Genomic DNA, 26,643 nt, shown 5'->3' with positions numbered 1-26,643 from the left:
TGAACCAGAGAATCTCAGAACAAGAGGTAGAGGCTGCCATTCAGAATACGCAATTGGGCAAATCTCCGGGACCAGATGGACTGACTTCTAGATACTACAAATCGTTGAAGGAATGGTTGATTCAACCATTAAGAGAAGTTTGTAATGAGATCCTTGAAGGAAAAAGGGCACCTGAATCGTGGAAAGAGGCATATATCTCACTCATACCAAAGTCAGAGACTGAAAAGACCCAACTCAAGAACTACCGCCCGATATCACTCCTTAATGTGGATTACAAAATTTTTGCAGACATTTTGGCAAAAAGATTTAAAAGAGTTTTGATGGAGAAGATTCATAAAGACCAAGCAGGCTTTCTCCCTAAAAGACACCTAGCGGACAATGTAAGGAATGTAATAGACATTTTGGAAAAGCTGGAGGTGAATATAAACACTAAAGCAGTATTGATCTTTGTGGACGCGGAGAAAGCCTTTGATAATATCTCTTGGAGTTTTATGAGGAAGAATCTTCATGGGATGGGGGTAGGCCAGGGTTTTGAGAATGGTATGGCTGCAATATATTCCGAACAAAAAGCTAAGCTGATTGTAAATAATGTTGTGACTGAGGAACTTAAGATAGAAAAAGGAACTCGGCAGGGGTGCCCAATTTCCCCATTTACTTTTCATTTCGGTTCTGGAGGTGTTGCTGAATATGATAAGAAATGACCAGCAGGTCAAAGGTGTGCAGGTCGGAGCTAAACACTACAAGTTAAGAGCGTATGCAGATGACCTAGTATTGACTTTGCAAGAGCCAAACACTAGTACGAAAAGGGTTTTAGAAATAATTCAACAATTTGGCCAGGTGGCTGGATTTAAGTTGAATAAGCAAAAAACTAAAGTCTTAGGGAAAAACCTAACAGATATGGAAAAGGAGAAGTTTCAGGAGGAAACAGGTTTGACAGTGGTTAAGAAAGTCAAATACCTAGGGGTTTATTTAACACCTAAGAATGTTAATTTGTATAAGGACAATTATGAAAAATGTTGGTCAGAGATTAAAAAAGATCTAGAAATATGGTCAAATCTGAAACTGTCAATGTTAGGTCGAATTGCAGTAATTAAAATGAATGTATTGCCTAGAATGTTATTTTTGTTTCAGACCTTGCAGATTCTTGATAAGATGGAATGTTTTAAGAGGTGGCACAAAGACATTTCGAAATTTGTCTGGCAGGGCAAAAAGCCCCGAATTAAATTTAAAATACTGACTGACGCTAAAGAAAGAGGGGGTTTCGCCCTGCCGGACCTAAAATTGTACTATGAGGCAGCAGCGTTTTGCTGGCTGAAAGAATGGATGCTCCTCGAGAATACAGATATCTTGGATCTGGAAGGCTTCAATAATGCTTTTGGTTGGCATGCATATCTTTGGTATGACAAGGTTAACAGTACCTTTAAAAATCACATTGTTAGAAAAGCATTATTTAATGTCTGGATAAGATACAAAGACTTATTGGAAAATAAAACCCCTAGATGGGTGTCACCAGTGGAGGCTAAAGCAGTGAAGAAACTCAATATGGAGGTCGGATGGCCGAAGTATTGGGAAATTTTAGAACAGGATGGAGACAAGGTTAAACTACAAAGTCAGGAGAAATTGAAGCACAAAGTAGAAAATTGGTTTCAATATCGCCAAATAATGGAAATTTTTAAACAGGATAGGAAAATCGGTTTCCAAGTGGAGAAATCAAAACTAGAGACCGAATTGCTAGAACCCAATACTAAGAATTTATCTAGAATGTATAACTTGCTGTTGAAATGGAACACACAGGATGAAACAGTTAAATCTGCTATGATTAAGTGGGCGCAGGATGTTGGACACAACATTATGTCAGATGACTGGGAATGGTTATGGAACACCGGTATCAAATTTACGGCATGTAATGCCTTAAAGGAAAACATTATGAAAATGGTATACAGGTGGTACATGACCCCAGTCAAGCTGGCAAAAATCTATCATTTGCCCGATAATAAATGTTGGAAATGTAAAGAGACTGAAGGTACTTTTTACCACCTTTGGTGGACATGCCCGAAGATAAAGGCCTTCTGGGAAATGATCTATAATGAAATGAAAAAGGTACTTAAATGTACATTTTCCAAAAAACCAGAGGCCTTTCTCTTGGGCATTGTCGGCCAATTGGTGACAAAGAAAGATAGAAATTTCTTTATGTATGCCACAACAGCAGCAAGAATACTCATCGCAAAGTATTGGAAGACACAAGATTTACCTACTCTGGAAGAATGGCAGATGAAAGTGATGGACTATATGACACTGGCAGAGATGACAGGCAGAATCCGTGACCAACGTAAAGAGATGGTGGAAGAAGAATGGAAAAAATTTAAGAGCTATCTTAAGGACTACTACAAACTCAACGAATGTTAAAATGTTGTGGTTGCTAGAAGTAACAGGGTACAGGGATACAAGGTTAGATAATAAAGGAGGACTAAGATGACAGAGATTAGAAAGTAACAACTGGGAGTTGCTAGTTCAAATATGGACACTGGGATGCAGAGAGGGGGGGTATGGGGAAGTCCAAGAAAAGAGGTTTATGAAAATATCTTTGAAAGCATTTTGTATGTTTGTTTTGTTTTGTGTTTGTTTGTTCTTTTTAAAAAAATGCTGTAAAACCAATAAAAATTTATTAAAAAAAAAAGAGAGTACCAGAGCAGGAACATATGTGATGTCAACCTGTGTACGTACGCCGACGTGGTGGGGCTCCTAGGGGAGGAGTGAGAGGGTGCCTGGAGGATATATAAACTGCATGAAACCTGTCATTTCTTTGGACTTGCTGTGGACTTGATCATGCAAGTGCCTTCTGCTATCCGGAGAGCAGAATAAACTCTTTCTTTGAACCAACTCGGTGTCATTTTGACTTCCTTCCTCCTGTCCCGGAGCAACGCAGACCCAATCAGTGAACTCCAATAAGGCTACAGAAGGACCCCAAACCTGCTGCTTCAGGGAGAGCGTAACCCCACCAAGAGCAGGCAACCTCCCATCTATCCAGTCTAGGGAACCTCGGTCTGATCTGGATTGAGCTTCGGTTTGTTAGCTCTCATCCAGTCCCCTACTGATCCAAGCTTTCCTGGTGTTTCCATGGAGCCTCCAGCCATAGCTGTCAACTTACAGATTTGAAAATAAGGGACCAGCAGCCTTGAAAATAAGGGATCAGCAGCCAAAATAAGGGATTTTGGCTTGGCTTATACAGAAATCCGGCACTGACGGAGCCAAGCTGCTTTGGCTGCCACTGACTGTGTTTTGCAGGGGGTTGGACTAGATGATCCTAAGGGTCTACAACTCCCACCAAAGAAGAGGGACAGACAAAACTGATGAACGACGTCGAGATGGCAAAGCTTACAGGAAGAATTAGAAACCAGGAAGAGGACCTCTTTCATAAAGAATGGGGAAAGTTTATCATTTAGTTGAAAAGCTATTGTCAAGAGTTACATACATTGACAGAAAACTTGTAGTAAAAAATTGAACTATGGATGGACAAATGATTTATAAAAATAGAGTTATGAAAGGGGTGCAGAGGGGGAAATCACTACATTAAGATGCTGCACCGGTTGGAGGGGATGTTAAGCAGCACGTCGGGGCTGCCGTCGTCCTGGCGCGAGGAGTTCCATCGGCCCTTCCCCGCCCGAGAGAGAGGGAGGGAGGGAGAGAGAGAGACTCTCACCCACGCCGCCTGCGAGCCCGGTATGAGGCAGTTGCGGCACCACCATGGCCACTGAAGCGCCGCCCTTCTACGTCCCTCCTCATCCCCTCCTCCCTCAGGCCGCCTCCGCCGCCACTGGCTTCCCCTGGCAGCTTGGCAGAAGTCTCGCAAGAGAGGGGCTGCCTGGCCACGCACCGCCACCCGTCTCCTCAGGATGCGCCCCCAAGGGGGGAAAGGGAGAGATGGAGACGCGGCAGCCCGTGTGCATGCTCTCTCGTGGCGAAGGACCCCGAGCCGCTGCTTCCCTCCTGAGCCGGGCAAGCATGAAACCCGGGAAATTAAGGGACATCATCAATCCGGGGCAGCAGCGGGAAATGGCGCTGGGATAAGGGAGCTTCCTGCCAAATAAGGGACGGTTGACAGCTATGGCCTCCATCTCCAGGAGCAGTCTCTCTCGAGCCGTAGCTCCTGTGGGGCATTGGGCCGCTGCGAGAACAGGGCGATGGACCAGATGGGCTGTTGGCCTGATCCTGTCCCTTCCTGCTAAGTGGTGAACAAAGCTCCAGCCTATTCCTTCCGCTCCTTCGTCTGCTAGTGGGAAGTCCTTTAGGAGAAAAGGAACGTGCAATGCTCCACAACAGAAACATGATCTGGCAGGGTGGGGGAGATGGAGTGGGGGAGAACCGCTGATTTTTTTTGCCGACGGCAGCAGAATAACCGGAGCCAGCTAGCAGCGGAATCGTCCCCCGGGAGCCATGTACCGAGTCTGCAGCGCTAATCAATTTGCTCGGAAGTTGCAAGCGAACGGCGCGCGCCTTTACTCGGAAGCAGGGTCCCGCTCTGCTCGGCAGGGGCTTAGACCACAGAAACGTGCTCAGGAGAAGAGGCCAAGGTGCGGCCGGCCCAAGACATTTTGACCCTTCAGGCAAAGCAGACATAAGAACGCAAGAAGAGGAATGTAGGAATCTGCCTTAAAGTGGGTCAGCCCCTTTGTCTAAAATGTACCGTATTTTTCGCCCCATAAGACGCACTTTTTCCCCTCCAAAAATGAAGGGGAAATCGGGGTGCGTCTTATGGGGCGAATGCCTGCAAGCCTCGCGCGCCCGGCAGGAGGTCCCGCTGGGTGCGCGAGGCTTGGGGCGGCAGCGGACTGCTCGCCCGCACCTAGAAGCTTGGCGCGCGCTGAGCTCAGCACGCCCCAAGCTTCTAGGTGCGCGCAAGCAGTCCGCTGCCGCCCCAAGCCTCGCGCACCCAGCGGGACCTCCTGCCGGGTGCGGGAGACTTGGGGCGGCAGCGGACTGCTTGCCGGCACGCAGAAGCTTGGGGCGCGCTGACCTCAGCTTGCCCCAAGCTTCTGGATTAGCGCAGGGGTCCGCTAGCCCTGGGAGAGGCGCCCGGCTCTCCCACGCTAGCAGAGACCTTGCCGGCACGCAGAAGCTTGGGGCGCGCTGAGCTCCGCACGCCCCAAGCTCCTGGTGTAGCGCAGCGCACCTGGGGGGGAAATAAAAAATTTTTCCTTTATTTCCCCCCCTAAAATCTAGGTGCGTCTTATGGGCCGGTGCGTCTTATGGGGCGAAAAATACGGTATAATCTATTGTTGGAGTTATGGAATTCTGGTGCTGGAGGAGACTCTTGAGAGTCCCATGGACTGCAAGAAGGTCAAACCTCTCCATTCTGAAGGAAATCAGCCCTGAGTGCTCACTGGAAGGACAGATCCTGAAGCTGAGGCTCCAAGACTTTGGCCACCTCAGGAGAAGAGAAGACTCCCTGGAAAAGACCCTGATGTTGGGAAAGATGGAGGGCACAAGGAGAAGGGGACGACAGAGGACAAGATGGTTGGACAGTGTTCTCGAAGCTACCAGCATGAGTTTGACCAAAGTGCGGGAGGCAGTGGAAGACAGGAGTGCCTGGCGTGCTCTGGTCCAGGGGGTCACGAAGAGTCGGACACAACTAGACGACTAAACAACAAATTGTTGGAGTGGCATACAAAGGATGAACAAGTTAAATCTGTGATGATAGACTGGGCAAAAGATGTGGGAGAAAACATAATGTTTTAAGACTGGGATAGGTTGTGGAGGAAAGGGGTCAAGTTCACTGCATGTACGATGTTAAAGGAAAATATGAAAATGATGTATAGATGGTACTTAACTCCTGTAATATTAGCAAAGATATATCATAATAGTGATCATCTATGCTGGAAATGTAAAGAAAAAGAAGGTACCTTTTATCATATGTGGTGGACCTGTCCCAAGGTGAAAGACTTCTGGGAGAAGATTTATAATGAATTGAAAAAAATGTTGAAATATACATTTACTAAGAAACTACAGGCCTTTCTTCTTGGAATAATAGGTCTGGAATTGCCCAAGAAAGATGTTAGATTGTTTTTGTATGCCACAACTGCAGCTAGAATTTTGTTAGCTAAGAATTGGAAAACACAAGAAGTCCCAACAGTGGAGGAATGGCAGATGAAGAGCTAGCCGACCTGACTGGAAGAGTCCGCGACCAGAAGAAGGAGGATTAGTACCAGGAGGAATGGATGAAATTCAAAGAACATTTACTTAAATATGCTAAGATAACTTAATTGGAAAAACTTGCAAATACCCATAGCTGTCAACTTGCAGATTTGAAAATAAGGGACCAGCAGCCAAAATAAGGGACCTGCAGCCTCCCCTGTTCCAGGCACTCCAGTCTTCCTGTCCTCCTGCAGTCTGGTCAAACTCATGCTGGTAGTGTCGAGAACACTGTCCAACCAACTTTGTAACCAGAGGTTCAACTGAATAGAATCTGAATCACATGCACCACAAGGCCTATGCAGCCTCAACTTAAGATGGCTCCCCAGCCTGGCTTTGCACTGCAAAGTTTGCAGCAGCATGTGCAACAAAATGGCATCCAGCATTCAAAACCCCCCTCAGCTTGCAGTACCTAGCCACACACAAGGCACGCAACCTCCACCCCCCAGTCGTTCTTAGACTTCTTATTGGGTGAGCAACACAGCCAAGCAACACAGTTGGAGCCTCCCTCCTCCCTGGCCGGCAGAGACGGAGGGAGAGGAGCTGCTTCCTTTGAAATTTAAGGGACATTTAAGGACATCCATCAATAAGGGACAGCATCGGGACACGGCACTGGAATAAGGGACTTTCCCGCCAAATAAGGAACACTTGACAGCTATGCAAATACCAGATAGGCTTAGGATTGAAATATGTGGTGTTAGTGAATAATATGTTTAAAGTTAAAATGAAAAGGTATAATGATGTTAAGTGATTAAGTTAATTTTATGAGAAATTTGGTTTTGGAAAACTGTTACCATGATATACACTGAAACTCAGCCGGCGGGATTCAAGGAAGTCACTTAACAATGTTACTATGATTGGATTAACTATAGCTAAGATTTTTGTTTGTTTGTTTGTTCAAAAATTTTGGAAAATCAATAAAAAAAATTGAAAAATAAATAAAATAAAGTGGGTCAGCCCCTTGCTCCATCTAGCTAGTGCTGTCTGCACGGGCTGGCAGGGTTTCAGGAAGGAGTGGCTTCCAAAATGTAAGGGAGCTGTCGAGCAAGGCCAGGTCATCCACAGGACAGGGACAGAATGCAAGGAGATTTTTATTAATAGAAAATAACACTGCAGAGTCCCTCGGTTCGTCTCCCCCCCCTTCAAATTTTTTTAATTCATTTTATAACACAACTAAACAGAAAAGCAGACAATACAAACAAATTCTTATCTTGCCCTTATTTTTTCTAAACATTGTTAGGTGAGCTTCCCCAAGTCCCCTCTATCTGATTTTCATCTTACCTCATCTTTAGCAGTTTACATAATTTTTAACCATTTTTCTATCACACTTACTTTTACCATAAAAAATCTTCACATTTTATCACTTGCAAATAATACTATTTTAAAATACACTATAGTCTACTTCTAACCCTACAGCCTATATCCACTTCCAAAGCTATTCTAAGATTTAAATAGTAACATATTTTTTTCAAATATTCTTTAAACTTCTTCCTAATTCGTCTTAATCCAGCGGATTAAGTTGCGGAAACTGACCACGACTTCCTTCCTTCCCCCTCTAGCCTCTCACTCGGGATCGCCCCCCCCCAAAGCAGACAAGAGGGACTTTAGCTCTTCCTTTGGGCCTGTCTGACTCATTGCTCAGCAAGGTGCAGGACTCGAATGGGGTGCCCGAGGAGGGAGGAGAGCCGGCAGGCCTGGGACTGTCCTGCTGCTGTGTACACAGCACATAACACTGGTCCTGAAAGACCTACATTGGCTCCCAGGACATTTCCGAGCACAATTCAAAGTGTTGGTGCTGACCTTGAAAGACCTAAACGGCCTCGGTCCTGTATATCTGAAGTAGCGTCTCCACCCCCATCGTTCTGCCCAGACACTGAGGCCCAGTGCTGAGGGCCTTCTGGCAGTTCCCTCATTGCGAGAAGCAAAGCTACAGGGAACCAGGCAGAGGGCCTTCTCGGTAGTGGCGCCCACCCTGTGGAACGCCCTCCCACCAGATGTCAAAGAAGAAAAACTACCAGACTTTTAGAAGGCAACTGAAGGCAGCCCTGTTCAGGGAAGCTTTTAATGTTTAATAGACTATTGTATTTTAATATTCTTTTGGAAGCCACCCAGAGTGGCTGAGGAAACGCAGCCAGATGGGCGGGGTATAAACAAATTATTATTATTATTATTATTATTATTATTATTATTATTATTATTATTATTATTATTATTATTATTATCAGCATTGCCCATCCAGTCCGGCATCTTGTTCTCACAGTGGCCGACCAGATGCCCATCATGGGGAACCAGAAAGCACGATTTGAGCATAAAAGTCATCTCCCCTTTCTGTTGCAACGGATGGTCAGCGCACAGCCATCCTGTCTAGTAGCCATCCCTAGCCTTCTCCTCCTCCGTGAATTTGCCCAATCCTCTTTCATAGCCATCCACACTGGGGGCCATCTCTGCCTCCTGTGGCAATGAGTCCCACAGTTCAACTCTGTAACATGTGAAGAAGGAACTTCCTTTCATCCGTCTGGAATCGATTCCGAGAGAAGCCAGACTAGCCAGGGCCGTCTTTAGCCAGGGGTGCAAGGGGTGTGGGGCAGCCTGGCGCCAAATTCTGGGGGGCAGCCAATGTATTGGGGGGGGCATCAAATGAATACCTACTGTACACCGGTCCCTCTCGATTGGTGGCAGTGAAAAGCGATGGAGCAAAAGTCCCTACCCACCTGTCGCTCTGTTACTCCGTAGCGTCAAATATTCCCGACGAGTCAGGAAACAAAAGCGGTTATTTCTGCTGTGTGGTCATTACAGGTGAGCAATTTCCTCCGATGGTGCATATGCTAAAGACAGCTCTGAGACTATTGTCCCTCCTTCAGCATGTGAAAACAGATTTATTCTGACCAGCTTTTGGGAGGCTGGTTTTTTGTTTTTTTAAAGGGCTTTGAAATTTTGCTGTATTTCAATAAATTTGTGGTTGGGTTTAGGCTTTTTTTAAAACAAAGCCTTAATTCTAGTACAGTGGTGCCCCGCAAGACGAAATTAATTCGTTCCGCAATTTGTGTCGTCTAGCGAATTTTTCGTCTTGCGAATCACGAAATCCCATAGGAATGCATTGAAAATCAATTAATGCGTTCCTATGGTCAAAAAAAGTCCAAACAAAGCCAAATTTGGTACAACAACAGTTTATTAACTGCTCTTTAAAGTCACACATACTGTAAAGAGCAGTTCAAAAATTGAAGGGAAAATAAATTAACTTTATAAACAAAACATGTCTTTGTTTTTAGACAAAGGAAACAAAGTCACGAGACGTTTTCGTCTTGCGAAGCAAGCCCATAGGGAAATTCGTCTTGCAAGGCAAATCGAAAACGGAAAAACCTTTCGTCTAGCGAGTTTTTTGTCTTGCGAGGCATTCGTCTTGCGAGGTACCACTGTAGAGTGTATTTCCTTCTTAACGATGGTCTTTTATATGATTTTAGCTATGTGTGCTTTATCTGTATCCATTCTAATTTCCGGGGAACAGATGGCATATAGTTTAAAAATAAAAAATGACGGTGATTCAATTGCAGGGGTTGGACTAGATGACCGTAGAGGGTCCCGACCAACTCTACAGTTCTGTTGCCTTTGGAGTCCCTAACCCTGCGCAGGATCAGGCTCCCACGCCCTGCTGAACTGAAGGGTCTGGAATGATCTGATGTCTTCTTGGGAAGACAAGGGTCCATTTCCACCCTTCCCCGAGCTTTCAGGGATGGAGAGGGGGGCGAAAGGACCTGTCCCCACCCCGCCCACCATTATGGCTCCCCTACTACACTGCCGTGACCTTCACGAGGATGCCTCAAATCTCTCCCTCCAGATGGAGATCGGAGGAGACAGACCACAGAGTGCTGACACAGGTCTCCGGGGAGCCCAGCGTAGATGCCGCAAATGGCAGCCTTTCCCTCCCCCCAGCCCCCCTGCCTGGCGGTGGGTGGGCGGGCTGGAGTTAGGCTCCTGTAGGTTGAGAGTGAGGCTTTGTGTACCTGGCCTTCCATCTTGGAACTGGGGCAAGCGGCTTGCTGGATCAGGCCAGTGTATATAGACTGTAAATAACTCTGAGGAGTTTGCTAACACAGCTGTTGCATGTATAGCTGTGGCTAGCAGCTCAAACCAGGATTCAGGTCTTGAGTGAGGTATAGTGGTACCTCAGGTTACAGACGCTTCAGGTTACAGACTCCGCTAACCCAGAAATAGTACCTCGGGTTAAGAACTTTGCTTCAGGATGAGAACAGAAATCGTTCTCTGGCGGCAGCGGGAGACCCCATTAGCTAAAGTGGTGCTTCAGGTTAAGAACAGTTTCAGGTTAAGAACAGACCTCCGGAACGAATTAAGTACGTAACCAGAGGTTACCGCTGTGCAAGGTTTGTCCACTGGAGAGACAAAGCCACACCTGAAGGTTGCAAGAGTCAATACTGTTTCCTCAGACCAAGGTAGAGCAAAAACTCTAGTCCCATGGAAGACAGGTAGCCAGAGGTTTGAACTGGTCAATCCAGTTGCAGGTAGTTCCAAATGCAGAACTGGTATAACAGGGGTATACTATGTCTATGACAACTGTTTGTTTATGTCTCTTGATGCTGCACTAGCTTCTGAGACCGCTAGGTAGCCGTGTTGGTCTGCCATAGTCAAAATAAAAAAAATCCTTCCAGTAGCACCTTAAAGACCAACTAAGTTAGTTCTTGGTATGAGCTTTTGTGTGCATGCACACTTCTTCAGATACACACTGAAGAAGTGTGCATGTATCTGAAGTGTATCTGAAGAAGTGTGCATGCACACAAAAGCTCATACCAAGAACTAACTTAGTTGGTCTTTAAGGTGCTACTGGAAGGAATTTTTTTATTTTAGCTTCTGAGAGTGTGAGACAGGAAGTCTCAGTACTGTTGGGGTATTGTTGCAGAGTTTAATTTCACTTCTGTGTGTGATGCTGTTCTGTACCACTGCTGAGAGAGCACAGACATGCTGATGGTTTCTTTGTATAAAGTAAAGGGTAAAGGGACCCCTGACCATTAGGTCCAGTCATGCCTGACTCTGGGGTTGCGGCGCTCATCTCGCTTTACTGGCCGAGGGAGCCGGCGTACAGCTTCCGGGTCATGTGTCCAGCATGACTAAGCCGCTTCTGGCAAACCAGAGTAGCGCACGGAGACACCGTTTACCTTCCCGCTGGAGCGGTACCTATTTATCTACTTGCACTTTGACGTGCTTTCGAACTGCTAGGTTGGCATGAGCTGGGACTGAACAACGGGAACTCACCCCGTCGCGGGGATCCGAACCGCCGACCTTCTGATCGGCAACTCCTAGGCTCTGTGGACGCCACCTACATCCCTTTGTATATAGACTGTAAATAAAGTAGTTTAGAGCTACTGATTAACTCTTCTGCTATGAGATGCTTGAAGATGAGTGTGCTCCTCTCAGGAGGGAGGGGTCGCTTATCACCGGTCTCTTGGGATTGAGGACGATTTACAGCCAGAGAGTGACCATCGGAGAGAGTGTCTTGGGAAAGTGGTGGCCTTTTCCCCCAACACAAACACCCCAAAGAACCTAGGACTCTATAGATAGACTGCCTCTGGACCTGGAGGTTCCTTAAGTACATAAGAAGAACCTGGGCCAAGGGTCCGTCAAGTCCAGCACCCTTTTCCCACAGTGGACAAATATCCTAGGCGCTGAGATAGACTGCTTCTGGGCCTGGAGGTTCCACAATATGGAGGCTCTTCATGAGAAGGCCCTGTGCCTGGTTCCCTGTAACTTGGCTTCTCGCAGGGAGGGAACTGCCAGAAGGCCCTTGGCTCTGGACCTCAGCGTCCGGGCAGAACGATGGGGGTGGAGACGCTCCTTCAGGTATACTGGGCCGAGGGCATTGAGGGTTTTCAAGGTCAGCACCAACACTTGGAATTGTGCTCCGAAATGTACTGGGAGCCAATGTAGGTCTTTCAAGACCGGTGTTATGTGGTCTCGGCAGCCGCTCCCACTCACCAGTCTAGCTGCCGCATTCTGGATTAGTTGTAGTTTCCGGGCCACCTTCAAAGGTAGCCCCACGTAGAGCGCATTGCAGTAGGAAAAGATTTAGGGGCTCCTATCTTGGTTCGGGTCTTCCCTTCCAGAGCAGGAGAAAACAACCTGCTTCATCCTCCAAGGGACAGCCTTTCAGATATTAGATGATGGCTTTCAGTCTCCTCCAGGCTAGACATACCCAGCTCCTTCAACCATTCCTCATCAGGCTTGGTTTCCGGACCCTTGATCCTGTGTTCATCAGCCTTGCTGATTGTAATGCCCCAGACAGAATGAGGAATTAACAGGAGATGCAGATCTCAGGGCCATCTCAATGGCTATATTCTATCTCCACTGTCTAAAGCAGTGTACCTCTGAAGACCTGTTGCTGGGAATTGCTGCTACGGAGAGGGCTGTTTCACCCAGGTCCTTCTTGTGGGCTCCTGGGGCATCTGGTTGGCGACCGCGAGAGCAGGATGGTGGACTCAAGGGCTCCTTTCGGCCCGATCCGCCAGGGCTCGCCTGATGTTCAGAGAATCATCTCTGTGTTTGCCTTCCAATCTCCCAGAAGCCTGTTCTCAGAGCAGCTCCCAGCATATCAAACGATTGTCGCTACATATCCCAGTTCCAACGCGCCCTATGAATAATTACAATTGCAAATAACCGTCATGTCTAAAAGTAAACATGAGTTAAGAATATCCGTCTGCGCAACTTTGAACAAGGCGAGACAATTGAATTTACTTGAGCCAACAGCTTAAAGCGATGCAGGAGAGAGAAGGAGGCCTAATTCAGAAAGTGCATTCTTCCTCTGGGTCTTAAGGACTAGATAAATGGCCTGATCCATCCATCTCTTCGGATGTTCTTATGCTTATTGAGCATTCACCCTGAGTTTCTTGCACAAACTTTAGATTAAACTGCAACTAATCCAGAATGCGGCAGCTAGACTGGTGACTGGGAGTGGCCGCATAACACTGGTCCTGAAAGACCTACATTGGCTCCCAGTATGTTTCTGAGCACAATTCAAAGTGTTGGTGCTGTCCTTGAAAGCCCTCAATGGCCTCAAAGGCCCAGTAGACCTGAAGGAGTGTCTCCACCCCCATTGCTCTGCTCGAGGGCCTTCTGGTGGTTCCTTCCCTGTATGAAGCGAAGTTAGAGGGAACCAGGCAGAGGGCCTTCTCGGTTATGGTGCCTGCCCTGTGAAAAATCCCTGTGGATGTTTGATCTACTACCCAGGACAGGATGGGGTTGTGCAGGGTTGTTAAGGCAGCAGAGAGCATTGTTGGCTGCCCACTCTCCACCTTAGAGCAGATTTATGCCACAAGGTGCCATAGGAAGGCACTGGACATAGTAAAAGATCCATCGCATCCTGGTCACTGTCTCTTCGAGCTCCTGCCGTCGGGACGGAGATACAGGACGATGAAGACAAGAATGAGCCGTCTTAAGAACAGCTTCTTCCCCAGAGCGATCTCGGCCCTGAATGGGAAGCCCGGACTTTGAAAGTCATCTAATCTCCCTGGCTGTATTATAATGTATTGTTTAATTATTGTTTTTATGGAGCAGTCAAGTAATTTCGTTGTCCCCGAAGGGGGCAATGACAATAAAGATATTATTATTATTATTATTATTATTATTATTATTATTATTATTATTATTATTATTATTATCTTTTATCGTGTTTTAAATATTCTGTTGGGAGCCACCCAGAATTATTGTTGTTGTAGACTTGTGAAATATTTGTAGAGCTGCTCGCTGCCCGCTGCCGTGGCACCCGCCATTTTTCCTCACCGGAAGTCCTCATATGATGTGTTGCACAGAAGGCACATCATATGGGGACTTCCGGTGAGGAAAAATAGCGGGCGCCACGGCAGCCAGCAGCTCCTGAAGCCAGCCAGAGCCAACTGCGCTACCAGGCTGGCTCCGGGCTGCTGAGGCTGCCACTGCCATGTTTCCCGGGGACAGATTTGCAAATCTGGGGACATTCCGGGGACGGAATTTGTCCAGGGACTGATATTCAAATCCAGGGGCTGTTCGGTAACCCTAGTGTAAGCCCCTGCAGTCCAAAGACAATTGGAAAGCTTTTCCCGTTTCCTTCCTCCTTGCAGAGAAATATTTGAGGTCAATTTGGGAGAGTCAAAATGGCTGCAGGATTGTTCTCCTGTACTATTTCAGACACGTGGTTTATATACTTACGTATGTGTTTGCCTTGTAGATTTGTGAACATTTATTTTATATATATAAGACCTTAGAATTCCTATAATAGTATCATAGAATCATAGAATTGTAGAGGTGGAAGGGACCTCAAATCATCTAGTCTACCCCCCCCGCCAGGTCCACAACTGTCTCTGGGTGGGCTCACCCCACCAACCTTCTGGTTAACAGCCAGACACACTGACCCATAGAATCATAGAATCCTAGAGTTGGAAGAGACCACAAGGGCCATCGAGTCCAACCCCCTGCCAAGCAGGAAACACCATCAGAGCACTCCTGACATATGGCTGTCAAGCCTCTGCTTAAAGACCTCCAAAGTAGGAGACTCCACCACACTCCTTGGCAGCAAATTCCACTGTCGAACAGCTCTTACTGTCAGGAAGTTCTTCCTAATGTTTAGGTGGAATCTTCTTTCTTGTAGTTTGGATCCATTGCTCCGTGTCCGCTTCTCTGGAGCAGCAGAAAACAACCTTTCTCCCTCCTCTATATGACATCCTTTTATATATTTGAACATGGCTATCATATCACCCCTTAACCTCCTCTTCTCCAGGCTAAACATGCCCAGCTCCCTTAGCCGTTCCTCATAAGGCATCGTTTCCACGCCTTTGACCATTTTGGTTGCCCTCCTCCGGACATGTTCCAGTTTGTCAGTGTCCTTCTTAAATTGTGGTGCCCAGAACTGGACACAGTACTCCAGGTGAGGTCTGACCAGAGCAGAATACAGTGGCACTATTACTTCCCTTGATCTAGATGCTATACTCCTGTTGATGCAGCCCAGAATTGCATTGGCTTTTTTAGCTGCCGCGTCACACTGTTGGCTCATGTCAAGTTTGTGGTCAACCAAGACTCCTAGATCCTTTTCACATGTACTGCTCTCAAGCCAGGTGTCCCCCATCTTGTATTTGTGCCTCTCATTTTTTTTGCCCAAGTGCAATACTTTACATTTCTCCCTGTTAAAGTTCATCTTGTTTGTTTTGGCCCAGTTCTCCAATCTGTCAAGGTCGTTTTGAAGTGTGATCCTGTCCTCTGGGGTGTTAGCCACCCCTCCCAGTTTGAACCACTAAAATAGCTTCCTAGATTCTGAATTAGGGGAAAGGGTATAGGGACCAGGAGATGATGCCATCCTGGAGATATGCTGCCGGTCAGTGTAGACTGTTGTTGTTGTTGTTGTTTAGTTATTTAGTCGTGTCTGACTCTTTGTGACCCCATGGACCAGAGCACGCCAGGCACTCCGGTCTTCCACTGCCTCCCGCAGTTTGGTCATACTCATGTTGGTAGCTTCTATGACGCTGTCCCACCATCTCGTCCTCTGTCGTCCCCTTCTCCTTGTGCCCTCCATCTTTCCCAACATCAGGGTCTTTTCCAGAGAGTCTTCTCTTCTCATGAGGTGGCCAAAGTCTTGGAGCCTCAGCTTCAGGATCTGTCCTTACAGGGAGGAGACTCTGGAGAGTCCCATGGACTGCAAGAAGATCCAACCTCTCCATTCTGAAGGAAACCAGCCCTGAGTGCTCACTGGAAGGATAGACCCTGAAGCTGAGGCTCCAAGACTTTGGACACCTCCTGAGAAGAGAAGACTGGTGTCTTTGTTTGACAATCCACGTGAGCCCAAGGATTTTCCTATATCAAGGCAACCCTGATCCCAACAGACCTAAGGCCTGGCTCTGTATAGCACAGCTTCTTCCTGTGTTCCTAGGCCAGCATTTTCAACACTGACTGGCAGCGGCTCTCTTGGATTTCGGACAGGAGCCTCTCCCACCTGATGCTGCGAGGTGCTGGGGTTTGAACCCAGAATCTCCTGCATGGGTGATGGACCCTCGTTCACTGCGATTCCTGCATTGCAGGGGGTTGGACTAGATGACCCCTGGGGTCCCTTCCAACTTAATGCTTCTCTGAGGCAGCCTTGAAGGCCTGGAGCCCCGATCGCCTCCCCTCGCCTGGCACAGCTACAGGGCAGGAACACTGCCAGTCTCCACAAGATCCAAGCAGGAGAAAGGAAAAACAGGGCGTCTTCTCCTTGCCCTATGAGCACCAGTTCCCAGAGGGGCCCAGATGTTGTGTAAGTATCAGTGGTGTCAGAAGTGCAGAGCAGGTGTCAGACGAGAGGAGGAGCTTTGGAGAAGCAGCGGAGCCTGGAAACTAATAATAATTAGCACCCCCAGCTTTATTTATAGACAGTGCTCAAGATGGTTTGCAGGCTTTGACTGAGTCATCTTATGACAGCCCTGTGAGGTAATCCATCATCGTCATCATCTCGTTGGAGAATTAGGGCTCAGTGCAAAGGCCTCTTTTGCCCCAGTGTCCTGTTCCCGACAGGGGACAGCTAGAGGCCTTTGGGGGAACGGTTGCAGCATTTGGGACTTTTCAGTTTGGAGACTTTTTAGAAGGACGCGGGTGGCGCTGTGGGTTAAACCACAGAGCCTAGGACTTGCTGATCAGAAGGTCGGCGGTTCGAATCCCCACAACAGGGTGAGCTCCCGTTGCTCGGTCCCTGCTCCTGCCCACCTAGCAGTTCAAAAGCACGTCAGAGTGCAAGTAGATAAATAGGTACCGCTCCGGCGGGAAGGTAAATGGCGTTTCCGGGTGCTGCTCTGTTTCGCCAGAAGCGGCTTAATCCTGCTGGCAACATGACCCGGAAGCTGTACGCCGGCTCCCTCGGCCAATAAAGCGAGATGAGCGCCACAACCCCAGAGTCAGTCACGACTGGACCTAATGGTCAGGGGTCCCTTTACCTTTACTAGTTTGGAGAAAAGTCGAGGAAGACACTGCAGGAGAGGACTGTATAAAATGATACACATTAAGGAGCGAGTGGGTAGGGAATAGTTTTTCTGCCTCACAATGCTAGCACTCAGGGGAGAGACTGGGGACTCAGCTATACGTCTGCAAATATCACATTTTAAGAGCATTATACAAATGTGGCACTAGATGGCGCCGACAAGCTAATAGCAAATTCAATATATATACTGTATTAAAAACTTGTTATAAAAGGATTTTTACAGCAGTTTTTAAAAAAAGAATTAATGCATAGATTCCACCTGGGAAAAGGTGTCCCTGTTAATTCTCCTCACCCTCTCAGTGGCTTTGGATACTGGGATGGTAGCAGATGCCGCAGAAGACAGAAGCAGGATTCAAGATGATCTTCACAGATTGGAGAGCAGGGCTCAAATTAACAAAATTAATTCCAGGAAGAACCAGATGCACAAAAATAAGATGCAGGTGAAATAAAAAAAATTAAGGTCTTATATGTATAAAAAATGTTCATAAATGTACCAAGCAAACACGTACATAAATATATAAACCACATGTCTGAAGCAGCACAGGAAAACAGCCCTGAAACCATTTTGACTCCCAAACTGACCAAATGTTTTCTCTGCAAAGTCAAAGGAAAATGGAAAAGCCTCCCCATTGCCTTTTCCTTCACAAATCCTGTCTTAAGGGCAGGTCTGTCTGTGTTTGAATAGGGTGAGCCTGTGACCTGGCTCAGGAACTAAGTATTTATCATGACAAAAGACTGGCCAGGCTCCCCAGGGTATCCAATCAAGTGACCATTAACAGGGAACCTGCCAGACAGGAGATAAACAACGCACTCAGATTTCTGCTGTAGACCACCCCTTTCTGTGATGTAGGTATGATGTATCTGGGGGGGGGGGGTCTTGAGCTACACCCCTTTCTGTGATGTATGTATGATGTGTCTGGGGGTGGTCTTGGACTCCAGAGTGGGCAATTTAAAATGTCTATATAAGGGCGGCCACACCTTGGTTCTGGGTTCCTCCTCCTTTCCTGCGTGTGAGAGGAGCATCCTGTTGCAACAGATCAATAAAGATCAGGCTTACGAGTTGCTTTGCTTCTCAATATTCTCTGCTTGGCCTCTGTTATTTTCTCCTACCAATAGGGAACCTACGTAAGGACTCTATATGGGCTCTTGTGTCCCCCATAAGGGAATAAGGGCAGATTTTTGTTTATTACACAGGACACCTTGCTTACTAGCAGTACATGTGAAAAGGATCTTGGGGTCTTAGTGGATCACAAGCTGAACATGAGTCAACAGTGTGATGCAGCAGCAAAAAAGGCTAATGCTATTCTAGGCTGCATCCACAGAAGCATAGTGTCCAGATCAAGGGAAATAATAGTCCCGCTCTATTCTGCCCTGCTGAAACCACACATGGAGTCCTGTATCCAGTTCTGAGCACCACAATTTAAGAAGGAGACTGACAAGCTGGAAAACGTGCAGAGGATTGTGACCAAGATGATCAAGGGTCTGGAAATTTGGGTTTGTTTACCTTGGGGGGGGGACAGACTGAGAGGAGATATAATAGCCATATTCTAATATCTCAAGGGCTGTCACATGGAAGAAGGAACAAGCATGTTTTCCCCTGCTCTGGAAGGTAGGACCTGAACCAATCGATTCATGTTACAAGAACAGGAGATTCCGACTTAAACATCAGGAAGAACAACCCTTGGGAGGTTGTGGATACTTCTTCCTTGGAGGTTTTTAAGCATCTGTCATGGATGCTTTAGTTGAGATTCTCGCATTGCAGCGGGTTGGAATGGATGACCCCAGGGGTCCCTTCCAGCTGTACAGTCCTATGATTCTACAATCTTTCTCAAGGAATGGTTGGTAAAGGTCTCTCAATACGATAATCTTTATTGTCATTGTCCCATACGGAACAACGGAATTGAAAAAATCTACACCAGACATTCAAAAACCAAGAAGCCTGCTATCCCAGCTATCCCAACCTGGTTAGCCCCCTAAAAACTCTGATACCCCATAATTAAATACAATATACCCCCACAGAGACTACCTTACACTGTGTTTAGAACCAAAATCGCATTTGGATAGAAACTGTTTCTCAGGCGGCTAGTCCTAGTCTTTATAACCCTGTACCTTCTTCCAGATGGCAGAAGCTAAAAGAGATCATTTCTGGGGTGTGCACGATCCTGCGCTATCTCTGCATCTTTCTTATGACACCAATAATAATAATAATAATAATAATAATAATAATAATAATAATAATAATAATAATAATAATTTATTTATACCCCGCCCATCTGGCTGGGTTTCCCCAGCCACTCTGGGCGGCTTCCAACAAAGACCAAAAATACACTAAAATGCCACTCATTAAAAACTTCCCTGAAAGTCTGGTAGGTGTTTTTCTCTTTGACATCTGGTGGGAGAGCGTTCCACAGGGCGGGTGCCACCACCGAGAAGGCCCTCTGCCTGGTTCCCTGTAACCTCACTTTTCACAGGGAGGGAACCACCAGAAGGCCCTTGGAGCTGGACCTCAGTGTCCGGGCAGAACAATGGGGGTGGAGACGCTCCTTCAGATATACTGGACAGAGGCCGTTTAGGGCTTTAAAGGTCAACACCTTTATGGAAGCATAGATTTGATCCAAGGTGGGAAGAGTGCACCCAATTATTCTCTCCGCAGTCTTTACAACCCTGGACAGCATTGTTTTTTCCCTGACCGTGCAGCTCCCAAACCACACACACAGACCATAAGTTAATACACTCTCCACAGTACAATGGTAAAATGCCATCAAGCCTCTCTGGTGCCTTTGAGAGCAGCTGCCAGCCAGAGCCGTCAGCACTGATCTAAGTGGACCAGTGTTCTGGCTCCAACTAAAGCAGTAGCAGCTTGTGTTCTTAATAAATCTGCATGGGGCTTCCACACAACTCGACTCTAAATAGTATTTCTTTTTTAAGGGGGAAAAAGTGAGAGTTTGCTTGTGTGCTTTAAAAAGGAGTGAAATGTGTGGTTCTCCTCCTCCCTGCCCTTTTTTCATGGGGGGGGGGGGAACCTATCAAAAAGAGCTGTTAAAAACATCTATATATAACTCTTCCCCTCTGAGACTTGCAAGATGGGAATGTTGCCATTTGGAAATCTTGGAAGAGGAACTTAGCTGCAAATTGCAATAAACCTTCCACACAGATGTGCGGGAGCAGAGAAGGAAGATGGTTGGAGCGAACTGGGGGTGAGATTAATATTTGTAAAAAAAAGCCTGAAGCATTTTGGTTAGGGATTGTAGGGAAAGACCTGCCAAGGAAAATGAAGAATATATTTATGTATGCGACAACGGCGGCAAGAGTCTTAGGGTGGAAGAACGAAGAAATCTCGACGGAAGAACAGTGGCAAGAGAAATTGATGGACTATGCGGAATTGGCGAAATTGACGCACAAACTACATGACGAGGACAACTGTAAAGAAGAACGGGAACCTTTTAGAAAGTATCTAAAGAATCAACAAAATGAGTTGGACTCCTTGGCAGGTTTTGAATAAACATACCGTATTTTTCGTCCCATAGGACGCTCCGTCCCATAGGATGCACCTAGTTTTTTGGGGGGGAAGTAAAGGGGAAAAAATTTCCCTTTATTTCCCCCCCAAAACCAGGTCGGGGAAACCGAAACAGGTTGAGGAACAGTGGGATGGTGTCGCTGCGCCTCCCTGCTGTCCCCCAAGCTTGTGGGGCTGGCCGATGTCTGCCCGGCGCGAGGGGCGCTCTGCATCAGGGCGCCCCTCGCGCTGGGCGGCAGGCTGCTATCCGCAGCATGGGGAGCCTTGCGGGGAACTCCTGCAGGGCTCCCCACGCTGCGGATGTCTGCCCAGCGCGGGGGGTGCTCTGCTTCAGGGCGCCCCTCGCGCTGGGCGGCAGGCTGCTATCCGCAGCCTAGACATCCCTGCGGGACCTCCCACAGGGCTGCCTAGGCTGCGGATGTCTTCCTGAAGCCTGGAGAGCGAGAGGGGTCGGTGCGCACCGACCCCTCTCCCTCTCCAAGCTTCAGCGAAAGCCTGCATTCGCCCCATAGGACGCACCCAGATTCCCCCTTCATTTTTGGAGGGGGAAAAGTGTGTCCTATAGGGCGAAAAATATGGTACACTACAGGTTAACATCTGGGACGCAGGTGGCGCTGTGGGTTAAACCACTGAGCCTCTTGGCCTTGCCGATCAGAAGGTCGGCGGTTCGAATCCCCGCAACGGGGTGAGCTCCCGTTGCTCAGTCCCTGCTCCTGCCAACCCAGCAGTAAGAAAGCATGTCAAAGTGCAAGTAGATAAATAGGTACCACTCTGGCGGGAAGGTAAACGGCGTTTCCGTGCGCTGCTCTGGTTTGCCAGAAGTGGCTTAGTCCTGCTGGCCACATGACCCGGAAGCTGTACGCCGGCTCCCTCGGCCAGTAAAGCGAGATGAGCGCCACAACCCTAGATTGGCCACGACTGGACCTAATGGTCAGGGGTCCCTTTACCTTTACTTTTACAATAGATAAATAGCCTAGAGATTTTTTTACATTTTTATAACATGCAGAGAACAATATTTATTAATAAACCAGGAAGAGGAACTGTGGGAAGTCGTAGGGGGGAGGGAGGGAGGATATGGGGGGGGGGGAAGGGAATGGGGGAAAATACAATAGTTGAAATAATTTGTTATGTCAAAATTGTTAATAAAGATTATTATAAAAAAGGAGCGAGTTGGGGGTGGAATCAGTGAGAGGGGAGGGACTGCCAGGATATTGAGGGAGGGAAACGAATAAGTGCTGGGGAAGAAGGGGCTTGCCTTTGAGCTGTCATAGAATTGGGGAGTCGGAAGGGACCCCCAAAGGTTATCCAGCCCAACCCCCTTCCCTTCCAACCCCCCAATTTTATATGAATCCCAGAGAGATGGCCATTGCAACCTCTGTTAAAAAAAACAAACCAAGGAAGTCGAGTCTGATCCGCGCTTGCAAAACGCTTCCTTCAACCCCCGCAGGCTTTCGCGAGCCTTCCCACTTCTTGACAGAGTCAAAGACTGATGGATCCTGGCTTAACATTTCAATATGTGCCACTTCATTAAAGGAACGGAGTGCCGGGGGGAGACTTCGCTGCAAGGGGGCTGCCCTCTAATCTGCCCGACAAAAGCCAGAGTTATTAAACCATTAGAAGCTATACGTTTAATAATTCTTCCGCTGACTTCAGGGCTTTGCATTTGTGTGTGTTTTAATTGCAATTATTCGTGGCGAGGTTTACAGGGGGGAAAAATCACGAGGGGGTTGGCGAGCTGCTTTCAGACGCGGTTCCTGGAGGCCCATCCCAGCCCCAACATCCCTGCTAGTTGCACCTTGACCTTCTGGACCATAGCTGTCAACTAACAGATTTGAAAATAAGGGACCAGCAGCCTCGAAAATAAGGGATCAGCAGCCAAAATAAGGGATTTTCCAAGGGGCACAGGTATGTTCGACTTCTGAGCCCCTCTGAGCCAAAGGCATAAAGTCCAGCCAGCAGCCAAACGAAGCCTCAAGCGGTGGTTCCCACAGCGTAGCAACCAGGCAAAGGGGATGCAGCAAGGAAAACCACCGTCACCTCTCCGCTGGGAAGCGCTGAGCAAAGGCGAGTCCCCAGGCAACGCGGCCGATTTGATTGGCACAAGGCATGCAAGCTCCACCCCCCAGTTGTTCTTAGACTCCTTCTTGGGTGAGCAACGCAGCCAAGCAACACAGTTGGAGCCTCCCTCCTCCCTGGCCGGCAGGGAGGGAGGGAGAGGAGCTGCTTCCTTTGAAACCCGGGAAATTTAAGGGACATCATCAATAAGGGACAGCAGCGGGACACGGTGTTGGGATAAGGGACTTTCCCGCCAAATAAGGGACGGTTGACAGCTATGTTCTGGACGGGGGTTTGAAGACCTTGTCACCGTATAGCCATCCTGACCAGCACTCATCCATAGCCCTCTCCTCTTCCATGAATTTCTCCAACCCTCTTTTAAAGCCATCCAAGTTGGTGGCAGTCCCTGCTTCCAGTGGGATGGAGTTCCACAGTCTCTGCGCTGCTCGAAAGAAGACTTCCTTTTACCAATCCCAAAACTTCCAATGTTCAGCTTCGTAGAACACCCACGAGTTCTAGTGTTAGGTGAGAGGAAGAAAAGCTTTTCTCATGCCTCTTTCTCCATGCCATGTGTAATTTCATGATAATAATAATAGTAATAATAGTAATAATAGTAATAATAGTAATTATTATTATTATTATTATTATTATTATTATTATTATTTATACCCCGCCCATCTGGCTGGGTTTCCCAAGCCACTCTGGGCGGCTTCCAGCAAAATATTAAAATACAACAATTCATCAACTATTAAAAGCTTCCCTAAAGAGGGCTGCCTTTAAATGTCTTCTAAAAGTCAGATAGTTCTTTATTTCCTTGACATCTGATGGGAGGGCGGGTGCCACCACTGAGAAGGCCCTCTGCCTGGTTCCCTGTAACTTGGCTTCATGCAGGGAGGGAACCGCCAGAAGGCCCTCGGAGCTGGACCTCAGTGTCCGGGCAGAACAATGGGAGTGGAGACGCTCCTTCAGGTATAGTGGGCCTTTGAGGCCGTTTAGGGCTTTCAAGGTCAGCCCCAACATTTTGAATTGTGCTCGGAAACGTACTGGGAGCCAATGTAGGTCTTTCAGGACCGGTTTAATGTGGTCTCTGAGAGAGCCAAGCAAGTTTGGGCATTTGCAGGAGAGGATGAGGGTCACCTGAGGAGACCCATCCAGACTGCTGAACTTTTGGTTGAGCAACTGTGGGATAGAGGAGAGGATTCCTCTCTCCCCTCGACCAAGAGGGTGCTGGCTCCGTTGTGTTTTTGTGTGTGTGTGTGTGTGTGTGTGTGTGTGATAAACTCATCTAGACACCAAGTGCCGCTGAAACCCTTTTCTCCCTGAACCAGACAAATTGTGTCGTGCCAAGACTCCGGTGCGTTTTTAATAATATAATGTCGTTGGCTTTTATTTCTGACGAGCGAAAGGCCCACCAGATGGTGGGCCTGGAGCTATAGGCATGCAGCGGCAATGATGGGCTGGAGGCATGCCAGCCCCAGCTTCCCTTCCCAGCTGATTTCTCCTCGCCCTCCTGTCTCCTGGCACGCTGCCTCTCTATCCCTCGGCTGGGGACTTCGCCTCTGGGATGCGGCTTCAGCTGTTCCTTCCAGTTATAGTAAGTTCAGCAGTCTTTGCTTCTTCATTTCTGTGGTCTGTTGGTTGTTGGAATGTGGAAAAATGCAAATAGAATTGAGAGGAGACTGGGGATTGGTGCTGTGGCTGGTCAAGTCACAAAGCAGGGAGAAGGCAATGCTATTTCCATATACAGTGGTACCTCGGGTTAAGTACTTAATTCGTTCCGGAGATCTGTTCTTAACCTGAAACCGTTCTTAACCTGAAGCACCACTTTAGCTAATGGGGCCTCCTCCTGCTGCTGCACCGCCAGAGCCTGATTTCTGTTCTTATCCTGAAGCAAAGTTCTTAACCCGAGGTAATATTTATGGGTTAGTGAAGTCTGTAACCTGAAGCGTATGTAACCTGAAGCGTATGTAACCCAAGGTGCCACTGTACAATTTCGAGGGGACTTTGTTTTCGTTTTTTGAATGTGGTCTCTCTCTCAAAGGGGACACGGGTGGCGCTGTGGGTTAAACCGCAGAGCCTAGGGCTTGCCTATCAGAAGGTCGGCGGTTCGAATCCCCACGATGGGATGAGCTCCCGTTGCTCGGTCCCTGCTCCTGCCCACCTAGCAGTTCAAAAGCACATCAAAGTGCAAGTAGATAAATAGGTACCGCTCTGGCGGGAAGGTAAACGGCATTTCCGTGTGCTGCTCTGGTTCGCCAGAAGTGGCTTAGTCATGCTGGCCACATGACCCGGAAGCTGTACGCCGGCTCCCTCGGCCAATAAAGCGAGATGAGCGCCGCAACCCCAGAGTCATCCACGACTGAACATATGGTCAGGGGTCCCTTTACCCCTTACCTCTCTCTGAAGTGAAAGGTTTCATGTACCCCAAGCACAGCGTCCTGCTGCTGCTGTGCCGCTGCTGCGCAATTTCTGTTCTTATCCTGAAGCAAAGTTCTTAACCCGAGGTAATATTTCTGGGTTAGCAGAGTCTGTAACCTGAGGTACCACTGTACTCTGCTTGATTGTGAAACACCTCAAATCAGCTAACCAAAAAAAGGCGAAACATTTAAATCAAGAAAAAGGGACACACATGCAAAAGGTAAAATACCTAAAGCGGATTAAGATCACCTCCGCTTGCAGGTAAACCGCTCCCCAATTTGAACCCTTTAGCTATTTATTTATTTTTAGGGCTGAACCCATTTCCTGCCTTTCCTCCACGGAGCTCAAGTTGAGGAGCCCGCAGTGCTCTTGCCATCACAAGGTTCCTTGTCGCCAACCTACTTTCCGTCTTCCTTGCCATCTCTGGGGATGCTCCAAACCTTGCCGTCTGCCTCCTGTCTCAGATTCCAGATTTGTGGGCGCAAAGCCCTCCTCGCTGGTTCTAAAATACCTGCCACCTTCTCTGCTCTGCCGGGTTCCTGTTCCCCTGCTCCTTTTTAAACCCAGAGGGTATTTTTAGCTTTCTGGCTGGCTCGCTGGCTCTTCCTCGCGGGCTCCCTCTGGATTCTTTCACGCTCCAGAGGGAGCCAAGAGAGAGAGGCTCCATGGAGATGGATTTCACAGATGTGCCGTGCAGCGGGGCTCTGTGCCGGAAGAGGAGGCCCGTTGGCAAACAGAGAGCCCTCGCCATTCAATTCCAGCCGTTTCCCCGGCTTTAAATCCAGCCCCTCCACTGTTCCATATTACAGTGGTGCCTCGCAAGACGAAAAGAATCCGTTCTGTGATTCTCTTCGTCTAGCGATTTTTTCGTCTTGCGAAGCAAGCCCATTGACGGATTAGCGGATTAGCGCTATTAGCGGCTTTTAGCGGCTTATCTGCTGATCGGATCAGCTGATAAGCGGCTTAGCGGCTTAGAAAAAGGGGGGGAGGGAAAAAAACCTGCAGGAACTCGCAAGGCATTGTCGTCTTGCGAAGCAAGCCCATAGGAAATTCGTTTTGCGAAACACCTCCAAAACGGAAAACCCTTTCGTCTAGCGAGTTTTCCGTCTTGCGAGGCATTCGTCTTGCGGGCCACCACTGTAGTTGGCATGTTTTTTTCTCATTAAAATGAGGAGGCGGGAGAAATAATCAGTGCTGAAGAGATAGCTCAGTCGGTAAAGCGCGGGACTCTTAACCTCCGGGTTGTGGATCAGAGCCCCACATTGCGCAAAAGATTCCAGCATTAGAATCACAGAGTTGGGACCCCGAGGGTCATCCCAACGGTTGGAGGATGGATGGCGGCTAACAGATTGAGGTTGAATCCTGACAAGACAGAAGTACTGTTTTGGGGGGACAGGGGGCGGGCGGGTGGGGGGGGCTCCTTGGTCCTGAATGGGGCAACTGTGCCCCTGAAGGACCAGGTGTGTAGCCTGGAAGTCATTTT

The 26,643-nt window shown here is 47.8% G+C and overlaps 1 protein-coding gene across 2 annotated transcripts in view; it reads right to left on the bottom strand.

The window, feature by feature from the left end:
• The window catches only part of LRFN1 (leucine rich repeat and fibronectin type III domain containing 1), a 158,394-nt gene that overhangs the window by 51,072 nt on the left and 80,679 nt on the right, over positions 1 to 26,643 (bottom strand). The window contains exon 1 of one of the 2 annotated variants that reach the window (XM_081200294.1): positions 12,562 to 12,679. The exons of the other annotated variant lie outside the window; for it this stretch is intronic. The gene's annotated coding sequence lies outside the window, so the exon portion shown is untranslated. Of the gene's footprint in view, positions 1 to 12,561; positions 12,680 to 26,643 lie in introns of those variants that run through there. 2 annotated transcript variants of the gene reach the window in all.

Source organism: Podarcis bocagei, assembly GCF_964188305.1.
Source record: "Podarcis bocagei genome assembly, chromosome: 7".
NCBI lineage: Eukaryota > Metazoa > Chordata > Lepidosauria > Squamata > Lacertidae > Podarcis > Podarcis bocagei.
Note: the sequence above shows the minus strand (reverse complement) of the source record. Positions and strands in the feature narration are given on the sequence as shown.